This window comes from Populus euphratica, unplaced genomic scaffold (genome assembly GCF_000495115.2).
Source record: "Populus euphratica unplaced genomic scaffold, PopEup_1.0 scaffold41.1, whole genome shotgun sequence".
NCBI lineage: Eukaryota > Viridiplantae > Streptophyta > Magnoliopsida > Malpighiales > Salicaceae > Populus > Populus euphratica.
This window is the reverse complement of record NW_011499868.1, coordinates 856,261-871,183: the sequence shown is the minus strand read 5'-3', so window position 1 is coordinate 871,183 and position 14,923 is coordinate 856,261. Positions and strand designations below refer to the sequence as shown.

Genomic DNA, 14,923 nt, shown 5'->3' with positions numbered 1-14,923 from the left:
CCCTACAAGCCACCACGAACCACCAGCGCCGCTGCCTGTCCCTATCAATAACTCCGTTAATGATAGCAACCTTGAAGGTAAGCCCTTCTTCCCATATTTTTTTCTCTTGTTTCATCTTTTAATCCCTGCCATGCCTTCACTATTCAAGCAGCATGTGAACAGTGGAGGGCACTGTTCATATGGTTGGGTTGAGCCCAACCAACATAATTGGGCCAGGTTTGGCCCAGCCTATGCATTTGGGCTTGGTCTAGCCCATTTAAAAAATTTAATAAGAAAAATATTTCTTAATATTTGTGATTTCTCTATTTTTTGATTTTTTTTTACTAGTATCTGAATATATTTTCAACTTATAAAAATATGAATCTGGTATTAAAATGTACGGTTTTCATCAAAACTTTCATAATACAAAAAAAATTGAAAAAAAAAAATATTTTTATGCATACGACCAAGTGTCTTAAACTAAAAAATCATATTGTGTTTTTCATATATAAAAAAATAATGTTTTAACATGCATTTTGGCTTTAATAACCAGTTTATTAAAGTCAAGAGAATATTGACCAAAATTGCTAAAAAAAAAAATTATTTTGTTTTGTTTTAGTATCAGAGATTAGAAATTTATACGTAAAACATATTCCTGATATTTAAAAAGGTATTTTTTCATTGATAACATAAAATAATTAGGTTTTTTTATCTGACAAGATAATAATCTTCTTACAGAGGAAGACTTTTATTAAACTGTAAACAAACCAATAATTAGAAACCACAACAAGACCTTAGATTTTATCAAACAACAAAACAATGCAGCGTACTTTAGGTAAGGAGTAGTTGGGGTGCTAATATCTTTTGTTTACACAACAATTCTCTGTACTCCTTTTCTAAGATTAGTTAGGGTTCTTAGTAACTAAAATAATAGGTGTCGACTCCCATTTTTTTTTCCATGGAAAAAACAAGAATTCCTTATCTCATCATATTTTACCTAAATAGACCATTATATTTTTTCCTGACAGGGTGGACGGAATACCGCGATGCTGTACATGTGCGACAAATCTTATAAAAACCAACATCAATAATGAATGAGTGAACACTCTCATGAAACTTCATAACAACATCCTAATGAGATTTTATATGATCACCTCCTTAAATGTTCAAGTAATATATTCACAAATGTTTAAATAATTAAATTAGTTTGAAAATTAGTTTTTTATTTATTTAATCCAAGTCTAGTCAACTTACCTCTCCATCCTAAATATTTGGAAGAATGTTAGTCTTACATGTATAAAACTGATATGTCATCTCGATTTGAATGCATAACTAAGTTGTCACATTGATCCACATTATTAGAAGCATATGAACCTCTTCTAGTTCGATTATCTCTGCCTCAAAATCATGTAAAGACATATTGTTTGAAAAAAATACAATTAAAGCTATATAATTAAATAAAAAAAATGTAACATATAATAATTTGAAACAAATACAATTATTGATATTTATTGCATATTTTGACAATTTTGACCACATATACCATATTTATTTTATAAGTGTCCATATATATATATATATGTCATCCATCTTGTTATACAAACAAGCTGCTCTTCTCTAACACTTATTCGTTCTCATCTATCCGAAAATCCATATATATTTAGATTAGTTAATACAAACTATTTTGGCATGTCATATAAGGGCAGGGAGTAAGAAGTATATATTTTTTTGTAAGATTCATTGGTGAAGAAAATATCAATAAATTACACGTGATTAACATTTTATAAAGTGCAACATGTTATAAGAACATGGTTGATATAATTGTCATTTACCATAAATACAAATTGCTTCATTAATTCTTACTGTTTCCTAGATTTCTCTTGAAACACCAACTATTAAGGGTGTTTTAGCTTGAACTAACCCTTTTTTAAAATCAAAATACTTGCAACATGCATTCTATATGTTGTTAAATTAACATGTAATTTAGTTAGGATAACTAAATGCCATAACATACCACCTAAAAAATTCTCCAATGGTAGCTCTTCGATTAACAAAATATTTATTACATCTATAAAATATCATATATACGATAATAGTTATAGTCAAGTCATAAAAATTATTCAATACATAATTAAAAACCTTTGATAAATTGGTCATCATATTGCCATAACAATAACCACCACTATATTCATATTAAAATGCTTATTTCACTTTAAGTTCAATTTCTAGCCATTCTTTGATCACATCATCCATCTTAACCAAATCATTATACAATTTATAAAGCTCACCTTTGAAAGTATTTAAATTCATCTTATGCAATATATTTTTCATGGAGTTATTTTTTTAATCTAGTGTTGAAATTACAGATAAAGTGGTGCGAATAATAATAATGGTATCTAACATGCTCAAAAAATATTTGTGTTATTGAATTTTGAATCACTGCATGTCTATATAATATAATATAATACAATACATAACCTCATGCAATTGTTAATTGCATATTAACGAAGCAAGTCTAAAAACCATCTTCAATTATCATTCATCTCTTGTTTAACAATAGCAAAACACAATGAATAAATCTAATTATCTATGTTATAGGCACTTGCAATTAACAACTACACCTTTTACTTACCATACACATGTGTGCCTTCAATACTAATCGTATGGTAATAATATTTAAATTCATTAATTAAAGCATTAATGCCTGAAATGCTCTTCTAAATATTGCTTTATTATCATCAATCATTTTATTATTTCAATCGATAATCTTTCCTGAATTTGAATCGCTGATATCTAATAACATTATAGGCAAGATCTAAAAGAACTCTTTATATGTACCAAACAACCTCTCCAGTATTTTTTTGTTTAGCCACTCATGCCTTCTAATACAAGACATCATGATAATAATCCTAAATTATAGTAATTTGAATGTTTACAACACTTATACTTGTATCAAGTTTCATAATTTTCAACACCGCCTCAGCAATGAGATCTGATTCAGTCTAATGATGGCATTGCAAAACAAGTAAGTTTTGACAAGTGTATAACCTTTTAGATTTTGATAACTCAAATGAATTAAATCTTTAGTGATACTCCCGTGTAAATGCCATTTATATGTTGGTTACTAAATGTACACTAGTTGCAAATAAGTTTTAGTTGAATACTAGATTGTGCACTACAATGAATTTTTGATATGCCACCATTTAATTGTAGTAATACATTGAGATTTGTTTTTGAATTTTTGTCCAATCTCTAATTCATCACTCAATAATCTTACTTGCCTACGAATCAAAGGCCAACCATTGCATACATGTTGGGCATTCACACTTACATACTAAAATTTAAAAGCTGGAGGTATCGTGTATTGGTTTAGAGGCTTAACTAACTCATATTCCTCAACTCTATCAATATGAAAATCACTTTTATTATCACTTGGTTGGATTCTCTATAATAATATAGAGTAAATTTTATATCCAACCAAGCTTTCATAACAATAATTTATTGTGCTGATATTTGGTTCCTTTTATTATAATCTAAACTAGAAGAATCAATAATTTATAATGCTTATATGGTCTTTTGAGATTTATTTGACACCAAGTGAACTCCATACTAAAGAATCTTTCTAATCCAAGTCTACTATTCAAGTATAGTTTAGAATATTCATTTCATTAATGTTTGCAAGCACAAATATTTAATCACACTTCCACCATTACAAATGAGTAGAACAATATAACTAATTAAACTAGCCTCATTTTGCATAATCTTTCATGTGACGGGTGATGGCGGCCGAGATCCAGAAAGACACTAGTTTGCATAATCTTTCATGTGACGGGTGATGGTGGCCGAGATCCATGAGAAAGACACTAGGGAGGGGAAGGTCTTCTTCATCATGAAGAGAGAGATGAGGTTGTCAAGTGTTATATATAGGTGTTTCACTAAAAGGTAGGAAAATAAAAGTGATGCACGGTGGATCGTGACGTGAAAACGAGACACTAAAGAAGAAAAAGAAAAATAAGAAAAAGAAGGAAGTAAATAAGGATTAAGATTTTAATTCGTTTGAAGTCATATATAAGACTTGCAACTCGTGTCTTGTAAATAATGCTTGTAAATTATTAAACTAGGTTATTTTTTAAAATATTTTATAAAATGTTGTATTTTACTGATTTTCTTTAATGGGCTAAAAACCAAAAAGCTTCCACTCGTTTAGCCTGGGTGCATCCCTCCAGGGTCAAAATGTTTGAATTCAAAACCTCTAGATAAAAAGAGGACAGAAGTAGTTTAACAATGTAGTGTTTGCTTATTGTATTTTTCTTTCTCCAACAGAAGACCATTACCTTGTTATATTAAGCCGAGCACAGATCTGAAAGCGTACTTACCAGATCTAAGCCACTATACAAAAGGTTTTAAAGAAGGGGACGTGGCACAATGGCATTATTGTATTTATCATTTTTTAGATTTGTACTAGTATTACAACAACTACATTAATCTATCTAATCATCATAAACCAAAGAAACAAACAAACAAAACAAAAGCCATCACCCGTGCGGGTGGCCAGCACTGCCAATCATTGCTGCCATAAGCCCATACTGGGTGTCTTACAAGTGGCAAAATCACACGTGTGGGTGACATGACGAACGAGAGAAGGGGTTAATTTTTTTTTAAATTCTAATACAAACACCGACACCAGCCATTAATTACTTTAAAGCAAGGAGGTTGAAACTCGAAAGTTGGCAATGGAGGCAGGTAGGGCCTTTGCAGCCCGGTATGATTAGCCTAGGAGATCTTGTAAGAAACGGCCGAAAGAGTCGAGGAGAAAATATATCAAGCAACGAGACAATGCCTGTTGATTTTACGCATTCATCATTTTATTTTTATGGTGTAAAAGTATTTTTAAAAGTTATTGTTTTATTTTTTATTTTAATGTAATATTTTTTAATATATTTATATCATTTTAATATATTAACATTAAAAATAATTTTTTTAAACAACATCCTAATATATTTTTAAATAAAAATATATTTTAAAAAACAACCCAAACCATTACACTTTCAGGCCACCGTGTTGAATACAAATAACTCTGGTTTGCGTTTTTTCTCCTGTATGGGTGTGGTCATCAAGCCACCACCATGGCGACGGACCCAAACCATTACACATCCAGGCCACCACCTTGAATATAAACAACTCTGGTTTGCGTTTTTTCTCCTGTAGGGGTGTGGTCATCAAGCCACCACCATGGCAGCGGCCTGCAGGGATATTGATAACATTCTCGGGAAGAGTTCTCTTTAGTGGGATCGTTTGCTTTAATAATAATAATAACTACAACAATAATAAAAACATTTTTTATTGTTGAAAAAGCATGCACAAGTCGAGGAGCATCATTTCCATGAAGGAACAAGTCAAAATGATAAGACTCGGGGGCTTTTTTTTTTCTTTTTGTGTCCATGTCAGTCTCCTCTAGATTAGCCAGGTGGAGAACTCCATACCCTTAAAATGAAGATCTTTATGAATACCCTCTCCCTTTTTTTTTTAAAAAAAAAGAAAGGAAAAGAAAGAGTTTATTATTTTGTGATATTGATCGTCTTTTTTTTAAAAAAAAATTAACGTGGTAATAGTAGTTATGTTGTTATTGACATACATAACCTATCCTTAATAATCATTATTATAAAGAATATTTTATAATTTACTGGTTAAATTATAAAAAAATATAATATTTTTATTATAATTGATAATACATGGATCGTTCTGTATATGTTATAATACATGCACTCTTAACGATATCATTGAATGATAATAGTAATGTTTTGTTATCTCGACTAAGTTTAACATAAATCAAAGTATTATATTAAACTAAAGATATCAATTAAAAAGATAATTAAATATTTTTTATTTGGTTTATTTGACATTAGAAATTATTGAATAATGTTAATCTGTCACCTGATGATGAGAGATTCACCACAATAATTATCATGACCCCTGTATGAATGGGAGGAAATATGTACATTCATTTAAACCCTGAACAATGCAATGAATTATTATTTGCTCATCAATTTAAGGAAAAATCTCAAATTAATTGGTATCAATTTCATTTGATTTCCTTAAGATTTTTCCCCGATCGTTCAAATATTTGCAGCCATTTTCTCCCATCCAAGACATTAAAATTTTCATTAAATAAGAAAGTCAAACTTTTTTTTCAAAACCTACAATATCACTTATATCATAAGAAGTTGACGTTAAATACATGGAACTCATCTTTAAAATAGATTAAAAGATTAGATTGAAGAATTGATCAACTTTTGAATCCCCATTGGAAAATAGAAAATAATTTGAATTTTGCCACTTTGCCTGAAAATCGCTTCTGGCATTGGATAAGGTCAGCTATAGCGCCAGCACACATAAACACAATTAATAGCTGCTACTCTTGACATTAAAAGGAATTTACATATTAATTCAGCAGAAAAAAAACAATACTGGTTTAGCTACTTCTATTAACGTAACCTATTAAAATATTTAAAGATGTTTTTGATGGGATTGACACAATTAATTTTATTTGAAGTTATAGCACCATTTTTAATAAAACAATAGAAAAAACTATGCTATATCTCAAAGAAATTCCCCAGCTGTATTAGTATGTAAAATATTTTTGTTGACAATGCTATTTAAAAAAATAAAAAAAACTCTAAATACACAGTCCAAGGGTAGATATCCGGTACGTGGTTCCGCATTTGCCCAAGTGTCAAATGATCTCCCCGTGAGTGTACGTTTGTGATTCGCCGAATCAACTTTAATTCTTCTGTAAGAGAGGACAATTCACGCATGCCATGACGACAGGCTGGTGTTCGGATAAAGTATAAAGCAGTAAGTATGTGGTGTACCATGTGTTCTTACGATCAATGAACTACAAATTTCTTCAGTTGAATTTTTTATATTTGTTAATTTGGGTGATATAATTAACCTTGCTAAGTATAAACCATGACTAATATAATAACAAAGCATGGCGCATGATCATTAGGTAAATATAATTCTCGTCAGTAAAAAAAGGGCATAAAAAGAAGTTCGTATATATATATATATATAAGAAAAAAAAACATAAAATGGTCACTGAAAATATTTTTCTATATATTTTTTTATCAAAAATAAATAAATATACATCAGATAAAAAATATACAAGATGAGAAAACTAAGTTCACATATAATATTAAAAAATACTTTTTTTGGGAGTAAAAAGACTTTGTATACTATTCTGATTTCCGACTAGTGGATACAACAACCAACAACATGTACAAATAAATTAATTGTGTTTAAGTAATGAATAAAAATCACATTTAATTATTAAAATCTTCTTTTTTCTGTGGAGAAGGAATGTTTGGTGAAGGGTTCTATCTCTCAACATCAAACTCCATCTTGATTGCGCAAACAGAAAGACCTCAATCATTGCCCACGCGCGGGTATGGCAGAAAACGTGGCCGCACGATGCTCAATGATTTTCCAAGGGAAATGATAGCATTCTAGGCACTACCAGTGAGGGAAGGATTAAAAAAAAAAAAAAAGGAGGAAAAAAAGAGTCACAATCTTTGACCAGTGTCTCTAGCCTTTGTGTGCACGGTCTTTCTCTCCAATTCATTTGGCAGCAGCCAAGTGGATCTTGGAGGGCCTCTCTAAATCATGGTGTTCCTCGGAATAACACTCCTCGTCCTGCTCCTGGCTTAACGCAGGGCCATGCTGACATGACAAAGCTAAACATCTTAAGAACACTCAGTTATTGTAATGGTTGGGTCATTAAAGCACTCGAAATGGATCGTTCACTCTCGTAGTAGTACCTTAACTTTAGCTAGTTCATGAGATAAAAAATAGTATAAATGAAGCAAAAGGTATGTGCAGAGTTGACCCAAATACTTTAGGGTTGATGTTTATTGCTGTGTAATGCTTAAATGGGACTCAAACTCAAGCCCTTTCTCTCTTGATTTGCAAGATTAAACAATGTCAAACCTTTATGAATTGTGTGGTAAATTAATTAATGACCAAAGGGATTGCAGGGAGTCATCGCATCTGTCACAGCTGTTCCATCTAGACCAGACGTTGCCTGTGTACTCTAGCAGATCTCGGCATGTATATACCACATGTGGTTTTAGATTGAACAGTCAGGACATGCACGTAACGGCTGCTTGCGCCAGTCAAGTGGCCACAGGCGGTGGAAGAACCTCCCTATAAGGCATAAGCTCATGTCGCGGTGATACAAGCAGCAAGTGAAACACATCAATGGCTGAACGACATTTTCTTGAGAGGTTCTATAATAATAGAAGCAACGTCCATCCTGGCTTGAGAATCACGTGTTGCTTGCTACCTTACCTTCTACTGGTCCAAAATGGTAGCTTTTCCTTTAGCAACTCGCAACGACCCAGGAAACACAGGCCTACAAAATGCGGCAGGCAAGAGAAGTCAAACAAGGGCAGCCCTGCCCAATGGCAAGCAAATACTCTAGGGTGGCCTTCCAGGACAGTGAACGGTTTACAGAGAGATAAAATACTCTGACGTCTCACTTTCCAGTGTACTAAAAGCTTTCCTGAACGTCGAAAGCGAAACATCTAAAGTTTTAACTTTGAACATAAAAGAACGGAACAAATCTAGCCAATTTTATTTGGCTGTGAAAAAACCTAGTAGGGCTCCCTTTCCTTTCGGCTTTCGGCCGTGTCGCATCAAGACAGCAATCACCCACCGACAAATGGTAGTTTAATGCGAAGCTGATATTTTCTTGCATCCAGGATTCTGCCAAGACAGAACCATGCATGCAAATCTTCACTTGTATTTGTGTGATTCACATGGATGGCTAGAATCCATCATGCATTGCATCACACAGCATCACTTGCCCTTAGCACACGGCCACTGGATCAATTGATATTATGCCTAATCAATAATATTTTAGCACAGGAATTAAAGGCTTCATGATGGCACAAGGACAAATGTGAACCTTAAAAAATATTTAAATTTTCCAATTATTTGAACTTAGTGGAAGAGTATTGATTGATTGGCCGAGAATATAGGCCTTTTAGGCAAAAGTGAGAATATATTGCCTTGTCTTATCAGCAAATAAAAGCGAAGCTAGGCTAGCGATTTTGCGGCAAATAAACCTAATTTGGATTGAAAAGATGACTCATAGGAGAGTTTTTTCCTGTTCTCTGGATAGATCTCCAATCAACATCTCAAAACTGATAAGAGACTTGATAAAAGATAGAGAGACCCAGGGATTATATAAGATCAGCAGCATGTTTCCCGCAAAATCTTTCATCACCTTTTTCCTGGATTTGGGATTTTATTGGTACGCGAATCTTGGATGCAAGTGTCAAAGAGGAAGGTTTAATGATATACGTGTCCTACAAATAATTCCTGTGGACGTGCGTGGTTCATAGAAGCAGACTGATCCACGATTTTTGGAAAATCTAGACATCAAAACAAAACCCTAGCATGGTCACATTATTGCGCAAGCACAACTCCCTCACTTCCAACCAAATCATGGCCATCATTACCTGCCAAGCACACCTTAATCACTTCTCACCGACTGCAACATTACATTATCTCATAGCGGGGTGAAAAGGAAAGAAAAATCATCCATGTAATCTATAGTGGAAGAAACTGCGGTTCATGCAAACAGCATGTTTCACAAAGGTACTTTCTGGTTCCACTAACATCAACTTTTTGACAAACAGAACAGATCCCATGCGCCATTAGTATGCAGCAATGAAAGCTGACGAATCCTATCATAATGAGCCACTAGCATGCATCATATATTTATACCATTGACGACTACAATATCCTGCATTCAAAAGGTAACTCCTCGCTACTTTTTATCCAAAAATGTGAGACCTCACCTACTCAGTTGACAAGTAGAAGCACAAAACCTGCCAGTTATCCAATCAGGATTGTCACATGGTAACTCGAAGTTAAGGCGGAGAGCTAATAGCTAAAAATTCAGAGAGAGCAACTAGTGATGATCCACACTCCACGCTGTCTATTAAGCAACCTATGGTTAGAAAAATGAAGAATAGACCCGATGAATCATTGATAGACATTATTGTGATTCAACTAAAAGCACCATACGGGAAAAAAAATCAGAAAATTGAAGTGGTGTGATGAAACAATCATTTATGGACATTGATCATATTCCTATGCAGGCCAAGAGAAGAAGGTCCCCTGCATTCCTTCGCATGTCGGGGCCATATACTCATTAATTAAGAGTAATCATGTCGCCTGTATGCAGCCCATCAACATCACCATTTCATGTTATTCTCCTACTTTCCTCTTCCCTAGCTCATGACAACTGGTATCCTGAGTCATATTTGAGGAAACTGACCAGAATGGTCCCCTGGGGGACCATGAGAGCATTGGTTTGAAGACCACGAAAACTATACAGGCAGAGACACACCTACTTTATTCTTTCAATGCCAATAATGCTTCTTATATTCCATCTAGTTTTTGTTCAATTGATTTATACAATATCATGTGACAGGATTGAATTGAGACAGTGGTTAATGATCTAAGCACAAAAAACGTAGCATAATTAATGAATACAATATCATGTGACAGGATTGAATTGAGACAGTGGTTAATGGTCTAAGCACAAGAAATGTAGCATAATTAATAAAACCAGCTCAAACAGTGAACATGGCTTTGAAGCAAAAGTATCGACGAGAGCAAAAGGAGTTAATATTTATACAATATCATGTGACAGGGTTGCTGAGACAGTGGTTAATGGTCTAAGCACAAAAAATGTAGCATAATTAATACAACCGATTCAAACAGTAAACAAGGCTTTGAAGCAAAAGTATCGACAGCATTTAAGCCCTGATACTTAGTAAACAATTCAAATTTTTTTGGCACAGTAAAAGCAAATGAAAACAATCAAAGTACCCAATATTTCACCTGTTCTTTAGAAATCAAAAAAGAAAGTACCAAAGTTAATATGTTCCTTTGCACTTGCATTTGATAACAACATAAAACTTTTCAAACTGAATGGTTTCATATTTACTAGCATGGTCTAGACATTATCTTCCAAATTATAGAAAAAAAGTAATACCACGAGCTGTATTCTACAAATTATCCTTATACATATGAATACTCAAAAGTCCCATGAATATACACGAAGGACTCTACTCTCACTGCTTTAACACCTTAAGTTGGGCCTCTAACATTGCACCAAGTATTCCTCAAGTGGCATACTAGAAAAGAAAGGGCTTTTGGGGTAGGCGGAGGTTCTGTCATATGGGAAGGGAACAGCAAGAACACCAAAAATCCAACATGAAGGATGCGAAAACAGCATCAAGAAGTCGCTTCACAAGATGAATTCTACCTATTATGTTTTTTTTTTATTGGATCCCATCCTGAGGTTGCAGGTAACATCTGCCAGAGGTTTTTGGACAAATAAACCGCACTAAAACCTCCAATAAAATGGACAGAACTGAAACAAGCTCTTGTCTGTAACAATATGAACCCAGATTAAATTGGTATTAATCAGTTCAAAGTTCTATTTCCTTCCTAATCCAACAATTCCCTCCTTTTACAATCCATTGACTCAAAAGCAATAAAAAACTTTTGAGTATCATCAACCATTCTTTTAACAATTTCCCTGCAGATGCTAAAGTTTCCAGATTCTTATATTAATCTACCAGTTTCATTCCACAGTCTTGACATAAAAACCAATATAAAAAAAAAGTGATAATCATCTCGAGAGGAGGAGAGTACATGATAGAGAAAATAGGAGGGAAAGACAATTAATAGTGGTCCTATTTGGCTGTTGAGACCTGCCACAATCTTGAAATGAGCATGAGAAGTGGGGGAGGGGATTCATGGACAAGTAACATGAGTTGTCGCATAAGATGTCCACAACAGGTATCCAGTGTGCCAAACTCATTATCATAAGGTTCAATCTGATATCAATTAAACACATGGCGTTAATTTAAGATAAAGGTAGGATTGCCCAATATGCCTACCCAAGAACCGACACAAGCTTAGAAAATACCAATCCAGACCCAAACTGAAGAACCAAGTTGCGGTCAGTCCAATTCAGATCAGTTTGGGTCCCAGCACCAACTTGCACCCATAGCTACAAGTACCCAATGCCAGTTCCTCCCTCCAGTTCATTTGAAAGGCTAGGACTTTGGCTTAAATAATAAAGCCAGGAACAGCCTTGGAGTATTCTAGATTCAAGCTTAATGACAATCTTGTAACGAGCAAGAGAGAGAGTGAGAGAGAGAGAGAGAGAGACAGTCTATTATAACTTTTTCTATTTCATGTAAATAGCTTATTACAACACAGTAATCTTGACAGCATGCTGTGATAGTTTTTTCGAACAGGACTAAGTTTACAATGTAAGTACTCAAAAGATTAACAGGCAACTGCTCCTAAACTTTGCTCAGATGTATAGAGTTTCACATTCTTTAAAAAAAAAGTGTTATGAAAAATCTCATAGCTTCTGTGTATGGTTATGAAGGATAAACAAAAGGACAGGGCACAGGACAAATCCAGGCTGACCAAGATCAGTGCTCTGACTTTTATAATTTTTTCCAATAAGCCACAGAATCAAATGTGAACGATAAGTTCCAATTACAAAGCTCTATGGTTGAAATGCTTCAATGCCACAGCATGTTCACATGGACAAAGGCAATAACAATCTTCTCTCCCTATTCTGGGCCCTTGAACTTCTCAGATGTACGGGAAGAAAAATTGCAAGACATATTATGAGAAACACAAGCCAGAAATGTCGGAAATAAAGTGCCTTCTAAGATGATATGACAAGCATGCTTAATGTTAAGGCCCAAAGGATTGCTACAGTGACATCAGCCCTGCATGAACTTAAGGTTAGATTTTACACTTAATGTCAGCAACACACAGTGATATCTAATACACTTAGCAGCTAAAAGGAAACCAATAAGGTTGCAATCATAAGTTGTGATGACATATATAATTACAGAAAGTTCCTAAAAATTTTAAGTCCTCCGAATTAGCAGCAGATACTTGAATGAAGGAGGCTGTAACAAATCAAAAAACATATTTACCCTGAAGAAGAATCCGGTTGCCTCTTACGCAGCCAATGATTATCAGGGTTTGTTTCATTTTAATTCTGTTTGGGCTGGAGTTGCATGGCTCAACAATTTTTTATCACAGCATGTAACTGGAAAAACTTTTGCCTAGTATTTATCTAGTGGCTTGCCCCAAAGCCCTGAAACATGGAAAAAAAAAAAAACTTTAGGGATCATCTAAATTGATGGGATGTGGTCATGGAAAGAAATAATAAATATGGAAACTTGCGAGATAGAAGACAATAAAACATATGGACTTCTGTCTTAATTACAAAAGAGTAAAGGAAATAACCAACTTCTTGTAATGAAGACTACTCTTCCTTTCCAAGAAACAACACGCGCAAGCATCACACAGAAACTCTGAGACCAAGTAGTATCAGCCATGCTTTCATTCTTTAAAGAATAGCATAAAGTCTTGTTCATTTTGAACAACTGTTTGATAACAAAAAATAGACAAGCAGAAAGCATCATACTACGAAAATGTATCATAACTAATTTCATACAATTTTCCTCCCTATGATATCTTCTGTGTGATCTTTGAATCTTTACAGCATGGAGCACGACAATTTCAACTTTTGAAGAGAAGTCAAAAGAATGAAAACTAACAACTTTGGTATCAAGAACACGATTCACTAATTCCATGATTTAGTAACTAAATCAAATACCATTTTTTATATAAAAGATTCAGGTCTATTTGGATAGAACACAGCCTTCGCTCTCCACAAAATCAAAAGAAAAACTAAAAGCTGCTTCAATTAAAGTTGATGACTTCTCAATTGTCGATTACAACTACATATTGCGAAAGCTTAAAATACAATTATTTTAAAATGCTCGGTCTCGATATATATAACCCTGAAAAAGGGTTTTGCACACTTGACATACAATGTCTACAGTCTAAACCATTATCAAAGCCTGTTCAGGTCTGTACTTCTCGACGAAATTGTTTCAAAACTAAAACTTGTCTCTATATTCAACTAATACACAGTGTAAATAAATTTCCAAAATTCTCTGTTTCACAATAATAGCAATACTAACTCTGAGAAACTACAAAGACTACAGTTTCCAATCATTATTCTCCAAATGACAAATAATCATAATTTACAAATCATAACTACTATTCTACTTAAAAAAAAACTTGGGCATTAAAAATTAATCAAAAATATAAAAAGCTTAGACAATAATCATAAATATTTGGAAAAAAAAGGGAATAAAGAGAGTAAATACCAGGAAGAGATGGGGGTTTAGGAGAAAAGATGGTGAGAGAAGAACGCTTGTGTTGAGATCGGATCTGGCACTCCCTCCCTCTCTCAGTCGCTCCACCAGTTTCGACCTTGTTATCATTTCTTTTCTTGTTCATCAAAGATTTTCGAGCTGCCAATTCAATTTCTGTTTCTTGTTTCGCTTAGCTGCTTTGTCAATCTTATAGTTCGAGTAAATTATAACTTAGTCACTATATTTTTAAGCAATAAATAAATCAGTTCCTCTAGTTCAAGCAGCCCCATATTTATTTTTTATATTTTCATACCCATTTATAATTTAGCCCTCTCACACACTGCACGTTTTGCTTGATTGTCCTTGGACTTGAGCTCTTTTTGGCTCCGTTCTAGGTTCTGAAAGAGTCCAAAGAGTTTTTTCATTGGAGTTGGGGTGAGCGGCTGAAGAGGAAAGTGTTTTTATCCTCTTATATTCTGTATCATATTCGGTGATTTATTTGTATTCGATGGACGAAGAGATGACTAAGGATGAAATTATGTCAAACTTTTCACAACAGTATCTATCATCTCCTTAACACCATCCCATAGAGTACCTCAAAATTTAAATTTCAATAAATTTTCATGAAAAGAACAAGTTTAATAACACCAATTTCAACTTTA

At 33.7% G+C, this 14,923-nt stretch overlaps 1 long non-coding RNA gene across 1 annotated transcript; it reads right to left on the bottom strand.

Moving 5' to 3' along the window:
* Window positions 1–11,328: 11,328 nt before the first annotated feature.
* On the bottom strand, window positions 11,329–14,715 carry LOC105126567 (uncharacterized). The gene is made up of 3 exons (XR_842450.1): window positions 14,274–14,715; window positions 13,026–13,189; window positions 11,329–12,812 (listed from the first exon to the last, which is right to left on the bottom strand). It is a non-coding gene; the product is annotated as an uncharacterized LOC105126567 (long non-coding RNA).
* Window positions 14,716–14,923: the final 208 nt, after the last annotated feature.